The sequence below is a fragment of the Cyclopterus lumpus genome, chromosome 13, assembly GCF_009769545.1.
Source record: "Cyclopterus lumpus isolate fCycLum1 chromosome 13, fCycLum1.pri, whole genome shotgun sequence".
In the NCBI taxonomy this organism is placed as follows: domain Eukaryota; kingdom Metazoa; phylum Chordata; class Actinopteri; order Perciformes; family Cyclopteridae; genus Cyclopterus; species Cyclopterus lumpus.
This window is the reverse complement of record NC_046978.1, coordinates 10,018,865-10,028,388: the sequence shown is the minus strand read 5'-3', so window position 1 is coordinate 10,028,388 and position 9,524 is coordinate 10,018,865.

Sequence of the window (9,524 nt, the reverse complement as noted above, 5' to 3'; positions counted from 1 at the left end):
TGCTGCTGTGGACCTACAGGTGGGTGAAATCATGAGCCTGATCAGCTTCAATGTGACTCCGATGTCTTGGTTTCATCAACCGTCTCCCAACTGTGGCATCTTCCCATATGGAGGATGGACTCCGTATTGGACCAACATTTCGTTGTCTCAGTGCCTGTACTCTGTGCAATGACAATAAAGTTGAATCTGAATCTGAATCTGGATATTGGAACTAATTTTGCCCCTGTACAATTGTTGATAGCACAGGTTGAGAAGTAAACATCAGTGTGAGTTTCACAAGGACTATCTGAGTGTCAGCAATGTTCCACTTTATCTATTTGTATGTGTATTCAAACTGAATGTTTTCCCATGATATTAAACATACTTTAACGAACCCTATCACTTATTTTACAGGATTTTGCGTAGCTAATGACATGCGATTTACAAACAACTGATGCTTAATAAACTTGTCTCATGTTATTCTTTCATATTTATTCAAATGTGTGAAAATATGTAAAATATTTTTGTGGATTATATCTCTGAGCAGTTTTAAAATATTCAAATGATTATTAATAGCATATCTAGCTTTGATCATATCGCTGACTACTGTATTGTCTTCATACAAGCCCTGTAAAGAAAGAGGTAATGTAGTAAATGCATTATTAAGAAGAAAAGGTTGAAAATAGGGTAAACAATTTAATTTGGCTGGCAATATATATAATAAAAATTGTGTGCATTTGTAAATATTTAATTGTATGTTTAAAATAGTGTTTAAAACTGGGCTATAGCCAACAAACCCTGGTCTATTTCCTTGTCCCACTGTCCCATATGACATCAAACATAAAATGCTGCACACTTTAGCTGAGAGAGACTGTTCTCTCATCCTTGATATTTCATATTAAACAAATGTATACAACTAAATGTCTTTACAACCTTTATTTTTTGTTATTTTTCAAGATTTGTGCTACATTTAGGTGGGTCACACTATTACCTCCTTCACCCTCAGTTGACTAGAGTCATAATTACTGAAGGCACTTGAGGTCTTTGTTACTTGGGTGTAAATGGGTTTTTTTAGGAGGAAAGCCTCTAAAGATGGAGATAAAAAATGAAGAAAAACTATAGTAGCAGAACAATTTGCTTCAGAATCAGCCTCCGTCCTCTCCCACCTCTTGACTTGTTTTTTGAACTCCAGTTGACACATTCTTTAAACGGAAATAAGTTTCTATGACCCTACCAATAACACAAATTTGCTTTGGATCCGCAGGTCCAACAGGGCCTTTCAGGTATGGACCCAGTATTACCGAGCAACCAGCGAGCTTCAGATCCCAGTGCAGCCAACACAAGGTCCAAGAGAAATAGGTAACTGTAACTGACTGCTGCGCAATGTTTTAGGAAATGTATAATGTCTCTGTCTGACATCTATCTGTCCCAAAGAAAAAGTTCCTTTTCCTGTTCTCCTCAGCTGCTGTGTATTATCTAACTTTCTATATTCTGTTGCTAAACTTCTCTTCTTGTTTTAATGTTATTCATTAACGTTTCCATTATTGATGCAAACGATCAGAACATTTTAAAAGGTGTCCTGCCCTTCCTTTATGACTCTTTACATACGTACTTTATTACTTAACAACAGGTAAGGGTGTGTACGTGCCATTAGGCAGCTGCTGCATTAACACTGAGTCACCCAATGCAGGCAACGATTGTATGTACAATAACTGCTTGTATACTAGCTCACTTAGATAAGAATATAAAATACAACTAAGAAAATTAAATTGCCATTACATTCCTCCATTTTGATGATACATTTGATCAAAATAGACAAAAAAAAATTCTGACCACGAACAGTCCTTGCCACTGTTTGGAGTTCCAGTGTTTAAGCCGGAAGTGCTTCACGACCACAAAGCCACCTGGTTGCAGTGAATGGAGTAGCTCGGAGCTGGAGTCGGTAGGGCTGATGCTACCTGTTGTCTGATACTAGACAACGTATGAAAGAGATTAATGCAGTACATTTTCACATATTGTTGTTTAGGGAGGAGGTTGCCTCGGACTTTCGACACCATTGTAGCTCGATAGCGCCCCCTTGAGTTGTGAAAGCCCACACCGTTTGACCCCTATGACCGATTGACTTGAAATTTGACACACAGGTCATTTGTGTCTGCTCTATAAAAAAGAAAGTAACGCCGACTTAGATTTTCCGCCATTTTGAATTTTGTGAAAACCATATTTTTGCGAACCCCTCCTTAACACTGGATCCGACACTTACAAAATGATTAGCTGCTTCACATAACTTCCAAATCACTTGGTCAACCATCACCAAATGCGTAGCATATGTCCACATCGCATCCTTTAACGTACCCTGTTTCCATTTTATTCAAACGATAGGGTGCGATGCAATTAATCGCTCCATGTCTGTTTTTTTAGCCTATTTTCATAATTTTTAGGCGTTGTAAATTAGCGAACTCCTCATAGAGATTAAACCCGATTGATTTTAAACTTGAGATCTTTGCAGTGAAACATTTTTAAAAGATCAAAAAGTTACTGAACTATGTGAGTATGGAGGAGCGGCAGAAAAACACCATTCGCCATGAAACTTTAAGTTGTTTTAACTCGGTCGTACATTATCTAATCTGCTCCATATTTGTCAAATGTCATGACATCCTGACCCTGACATCCAAATGATAAATTAGAATCATAATCATAGCGCTATCTAGAAAGTAAGAATTCGTTGAAGGGCGGCGAGTCGGAGCATCGGCAAATTGTTATCCTTTGCCGTGAACGAATAAACTCAACTCCACATGATGAGATCCTCTCCAAATTGCACATGTTTGATGGGACTCCAGGCCTAAGGGCATGTACGGTCCAATTTTTAATCATAGTCTGTTAAGTTACTTCCACACAAATATGTTCACAATGCCAGCCAACAAAGCTTTTGATGAAAGTGTAACATCGTTGCTGTGGCGACCCATTCTTTGCGGTAAAACACCAAGGTGCTTTTGAGGAACTAAACATGCATGAAACGTAACTAATCTTGGCAGACACATTTAAAGTCCTAAATGTAGTTACTTGATATAATTGTAATGCTTCAGAGTGGAAAGTCGGCTCGATAGTGCCCCCTACAAAAGTTCGACAGAGCAGCTCTCGCAGTACGTTTGACATAGAGATACAACATTTGGTAGGGACATGTATCACATGTAGACTTAAAAGAAAGTCTCTTGAGTTCATGCTCTAAACTGTACCGGAAGTTTGGGTGCTTTTCTCCATTAATTCTTAATTCTCCTATTTCTCTGTGTTATAGGTTAACAAACTCCTCCTAGGTAAATCATGTGATAGACTTCAAATGTGGTCAGTACAATCTAAACACCTTAGTGATTAAAAGTTAACAAAATGTTCATGGAAAAGGCTGTTGCCGTGGTAAAGCACTCTTCGCCATTAAAAACAATGAGGTTTTTGAGGGTCTAAAAATGCTCAAAACAGACCCAAACATAGCACGCAGTGTCTGATGGTCAAGCAAGTTGCAAGTCGCATCAACCAGCATCCGGCAATTACCCTCGACGTGCGCGAAGGTGCGATCAATGCATGCTGCTATACATGTCCCTGCACCTGACTTTGATGCCTGTTCCAAATGTGTGATTGCAGTTTCAGCTGTTCGTCTGTGCGTGTATGTGTGTGTATGTGCGTGTGTGCGGTTAGTAGAGCAAACTGTTCTTCATTGGATGTGTTGTGTGTGTGTGTTTGTGCTTCTCACCCCCTCCCTCCCCGTGTAGTCGTTGTTCTTTTGTCGCATCTTCTTTTCCTTTTCGGAAGGAGCTTCTACATTACATGACATGTCATTTAGCTGACGCTTTTATCCAAAGCGACTTACAATAAGTGCATTAAACCATGAGTCCAAACTCAGAACACCACGAATCAAGCAAGTACAATTTCTTCAATAACGTTAAACTATCCGTAAGTGCCATTTAAGTGCTACTAAAGTGCTAAACAACAAAGTGCTATCGGTAAGGGACATTTAAGTGCTTTTAGAGTGCTACTCCGGCTCTATCTTCCCTATTCAAGGTATAGTCGAAAAAGATGTGTTTTTAGTTTGTGACGGAAGGTGTAGAGACTTTCTGCTGTCCTGATGTCAATGGGGAGCTCGTTCCACCAATGAGGAGCCAGCACATGTGGTTGGCATGTCTGAGGATTTCTGTGATCATTGAGTTTAGGACAGATAGAAAAGTACTTGAAGGGAAAATAAATAATAATAATAATAATATTATCTTCATAGTCGATGGAGCTCAGTTTCACTGCTACAGAGATAGGTGGCAGCTTCTAGGAAACACTGTTTGAGAGCATTCCCAGTTACCTATATCTCATCTCTGGGTTTGGTTCTTGGAGGCCGTTATGTTCGTTGAATATAACGTGGCGCCGGGTGTAATATTCTGTGACGCTTTCAGCAGCTTGTTGTCTGCGGGCTGTTGATTGGTGAATACTGTGGAGGGCATGCGTCTGAGATCAGGATCCATCCTGTTCAATAAGGGGTAGAAAGAAGAGAGGTTTTATGAGAAGCTTTGTCTGCTCCTGTCGTGGTCGTGTCTACATTAGGCATCATTTTACAAATGTTCTTCCTTTCTGCTTCATCTTTCAACATTTTCAAACATCCTCTGTGACTTTCAATTATTTCCAACTATTTAACGTTAATTCTTCTTATATTATTATTATTATTTATTTTCCCTCCAAGTACTTTTCTATCTGTCCTAAACTCAATGATCCTTAGGAAAAAAACATTTATTAACCCATTCATTTAGACAGCTGATTTCTCCGTACTTATTCTTCATGAACGTCACATTGGGTTCTTCAGGTTCTACCTGGTCTTTCCTTTGACCCCATTTTATTTAATGAGGTCAGTCAGTGTACACTATTCTCTTTAAACACAGTCGTCAACGTGAGTTTCTAGGTTTGTTTACGGTACAATCAGAATCAAAGCCGTACTCTTAGACACATTTATGCTCACAGACTCTTCATCTCTTTAGGTCAAAGGACTCTAATGTTTAACAAATATCACTGTCAAACAACCACCAAATATTTTCCCGTCCTCCCTTCGCTACTCTGCTCTACTGACCCACTCCCCGTTAAAAAAAAAAAACGGCATACCTGTACATCCATCATAAGCATACATCCATCATAAGTCCCAAAACAAGATGGTAAATGGTAAATGGACCTGTACATAGCGCTTTTCTCACCGAATTTAAATGTTGGGCCCAAAACATCTCCGTCTGGATTCCAGTGAAGACGATCAGGAGCCGCCTGGGATCGGTCCTCTCATCTCTCAATATCTCTTATTGAGGTAGAAGCAGAAGTTCGCTGTTGGCTTCGGACGATCTCTCAAAGAATCCTGTGTGTGATGCCAAATTGTGGTGGAAAATCTATCTTACACACTGTTGTCTTTTTAAGCTGAAATTACAAATATTGTAAAACAGAACTTGTCTATTAAATAATTTATTCTTGCAAGAAGAGGCAAAGTTATTGAGTCTCTCTTGAGTCTCATATGGAGGATGGACTCCGTATTGGACCAACAATACGGAGTATGTTGAAGTGTGCACTCCAGAGTTGAAGTCCCACTCAGTTATATAGAGAGTGAACACATGGTTGGGGGGGACATGTATTGCGACTTCCTGCTTCAGGTGGTGGCTAAGTCAGCGTGATCACACGACATACAGATGTATCCATCCTGCCCTTAATTTATGACCTGTCCATAAAAGTACTTTATTACTTAACAACAGGTAAGGGTGTGTACCTGCCATTAGGCAGCTGCTGGATGACCACTGAGTCACCAAATGCAGGACATTATACTATGTACAATAACAGCTTGTATGCTAGTTAACTTAGATAAGAATATAAAATACAACTAAGAATATAAAATGACCATTACACTTCAACGCCTTCCACTAGACTGCTGTGCCCAGAACAGAGCAGTTGGCAGCAAACTGAAGGTCTGTCTGAAGTCAGCTCTCATCCCAGTGAAGTAGTCTCCCAGTGGCGTGGAGGGAGGCAGAGTGACCACAGGGTGAGCTAGCTAGGTAATTCTTGTCTTGTCTTTTTCACTCATGCAGTTCCTTTCGTGGCAGTCACAGGGACAAAGACACTGCTGGTGTCAGCCTATCTGGAGCACCGCACAGGCAAAAGGGAGGTCAGTGAAGAGAGCCAAGCACCAGCTCAGGTTTTACTCCCTGGGGTGCTCACTGGTTGCAACATGGACATTACAACTAAGACTAATGTACACAAAAAGGGAGAAATGACATTGACATAGTTGTAATAAAGTAAAAAAGCTGTGAAATGCATGGATAAAAAAATGTAGGTTTGAAGTTGACATCTTCCCCATAACATTGTACATATTTCCCTTTGCCAGGTTCGTCTTATTGCTGTGGTGCTGAGGAGTGAGACAGTTGCCTATCGCTGTGTCCTCCGGTGTCAGGAGCAACTGTACATCTCTGAAGGTGTCAGGCAAATCCACACCGATCACTTTGGCTTTGCCTATGGGACTGCAGACATCATGTGTCCTCTCCCCTCAAGCTGTGAGACCCCATCTCATATTGCTGTGACCTCAGCTGCATTTAACTCTGAAGGTAATGAAGGGTTTGGTCACTTTGGTCGAGACTGAAATATCTCTGGCCAGATATCCACGGTGCCCAGAAAATTAATCCTGTCGACTATGGTGATCCTCTGACCATCAAACAGTTTTCACACGTTTGAAACATCAACATCAAATGATTGAATACATTACGAGTATATTCTACAGACATCAAAAGGCGTTATGTATCTTCCCCGGTAATTACTTTTTGTAGTCGTTTTTCAAACTGTGGTTCTTTTCTGTGGACACTAAGATACACTTCACAAAGAGTTTTTGGAGGTGAAGAACCAGAAGGCGCAGAGTGACTCCTTTTCTTTCAACTTCACCGTCTGCCTCTCCACCATGTTTGATTTCACCAACGTGCTGCAGGTAACGTTACGTTACATTGCGTTTACATTTTTTTGCTAATTTTACTTACTTTAAGACCCAAATTGGAAATAAAAGACTTGTTTATGCTGACAAAGACGGGCAGAAATAAGAAATAAAGAACAAACTAGGACAGGGTTAAGAAACTCGGCTATGACTTTTATGCCTCCACAATAATATTGTATTTGCCTTTATAATAAGACCAGGACTTTTAGGACTGTAGCGTGCCAACCAAAATATCTGTGTTGCATTGCAGCTGGTCCAGAGTTTGGAAATGATGCAGTTACTGGGGGTGAACAGAGTTGTTGTCTATAAGACCAACAGCAGCCCTGAAACACAGCGCATACTGGACTACTACACATCCAAAGGTGGAGTATTTTTATTTCATTTTTTGTATGTTTGTGATGTGTGTTGTATGTGTGTTGTCTCAGTTCACAGCACAAGCAGCAGAAGTGCTATTTTATCCAGCCATCTCTTTTCCACACCTCCCCTTTCAGCGGCATTGTGTGAGCAGAGCAGTAAAACTCCCTATTCCCTCTTACTTTACCTGCCCAGGAGGAGGACAACAAGTTGTTCCAACGTTCAATATCCTGCTTTCCAGGTCTAGGATTGCATTGTGTTTCCTCATTAGCTAGAACTCTTCCATGTTTTTATCGAGGTAACTTATTTTTCAGTCTTGAGACATCCCATTACCAACATGACTGTTGCAACCAGAAATACCCTGTCCTGAAACTGGATTTCTGTGTCTGCACATGTGGGTTTATGGATATTGTAAAAACAGCTGCCTGCTGCTGCTGCTGCTGGAAATATAGAGGATATATATAGAGGTTCAATACATTTGCCGCATGTGGCATCTTTTTTTGTAGATGCATTTTTCGGTTGCTAAAAAGTTGTGTTTTCTGTGGCCACCACATTTCACTTTAAATAGAAAGCATTTCTTCACCAACTTCCTCATTGAGTAAAGTAGCTGCCTGAAACCAATGACATAATTAACCTTCTATCATATTGTAAAGCAGGCAACAGTCCAAGCATAGTATGACCAAAAACCAACACATTACATGTCATTTAGCTGACGCTTTTATCCAAAGCGACTTACAATAAGTGCATTCAACCATGAGTACAAACTCAGAACAACAAGAATGTAGAAAGTATAATTTCTTCAAAAAAGCTAAACTACAAAATGCTATAAGTAAGTGCCACTGAAGTGCTCATCTGTTTGTATTCAAGGTATAGTCGGAAAAGATGTGTTAGGACAAAATCCTGTTCAAAATCCTGTCCTCTCCTGTGAGTAACCTCCTAATCACTACCTCGGGGAAAGCCTTCCCTTGTTTGGAAGGGTTCTGCCCCTATAGACATGAGATCAGCACCCCTGTTCTCCAGTCCCGGAATGCTTGAGGGCCTTGATAGACAACAGGTACTCTGGGGCCCACAACCATGGGTTCTCCACTGTCTTTAACAGGGCAGCGGACCAACATGCGCCAAACCTGTTGATATAAGCCACTGTTGTGCTATTATGTAATATGGTCATTGCATAGCACCTTCCTGTCAGTACCAACCGAGACAGATGTCCTTGTGTAATAAAAGGCAAATAGGTACTGATATTAAGCTTCAATATGGCCCACCCTATGACAGACTTCTTCGGCAATTGCCGCAGCTAAAGCTGCCTGCCTTCCATTACGCTCTGCTGTTCCTATTCCGTGATTTGAGCACATTCCCTTTCCCCGTGACCATTTCACGGTGTGTCAGACACACCACGATCATATCTTTGTTCTGAAAGATAACTTCCACCTGAGCGCTCAGAGAAATACGTACCCACAGCAGGAACATTTTCTTTGCCACCATCAAAGCCATAAACCCAGGAATCCTGCCACCTGTCTGTCACAACTAAATTATCTGCCAACTCAGCAAAGTCCACTGCCTTGTTGTTTACTTATGTGCATTGTAATCCGTTCAGGGACTGCGTTTTGAAATTGCTCAAGGACCACACAGTTACACAAATCATTAAAACATCCGACGTAGAACTGAATCAGAAAATCACGAGCAAACTCCAGGGCCCGATCCCAATCTCCACCCTTACGGACTCACAGACTTTGAGGCGCGCTCCGTGAGGGTTCAGGGTTGTCGAACTGTCAAACCGTTGAGTGTTTGAGGGCTCACTGACATTCTGAGCCATTCATGAATCCTTTCCGATTACCAGTGGAAGCATGGTGACAATGTTTTTTGACGTTGTTATGGTAACGTGATATGTTGCTGTCCAATTCATATTTACGCCATGGCAAGCCCTCACAGCCTCTCACACTCAACCACTTAACAGGTGACATCAGTAAGTGCCTGAGGGTTCAGGGTTTGAGGTTTGAGAATTGCAAACCTCATTCTTCTGTAACCTCAACTTTTCTTTCTGCTGTTCATACAAATTTGCTCTCACATTAGCCTTAACATTTCCCTTATTATTATTATTATTATTATTATTATTATTATTATTGTATTGTATTATATTATATAACCATAATGAGCGAAAAAAAGAGATTCCCCACAACTGTCAGGATACCCATCCAAGTCGCCAATCAATATCTTA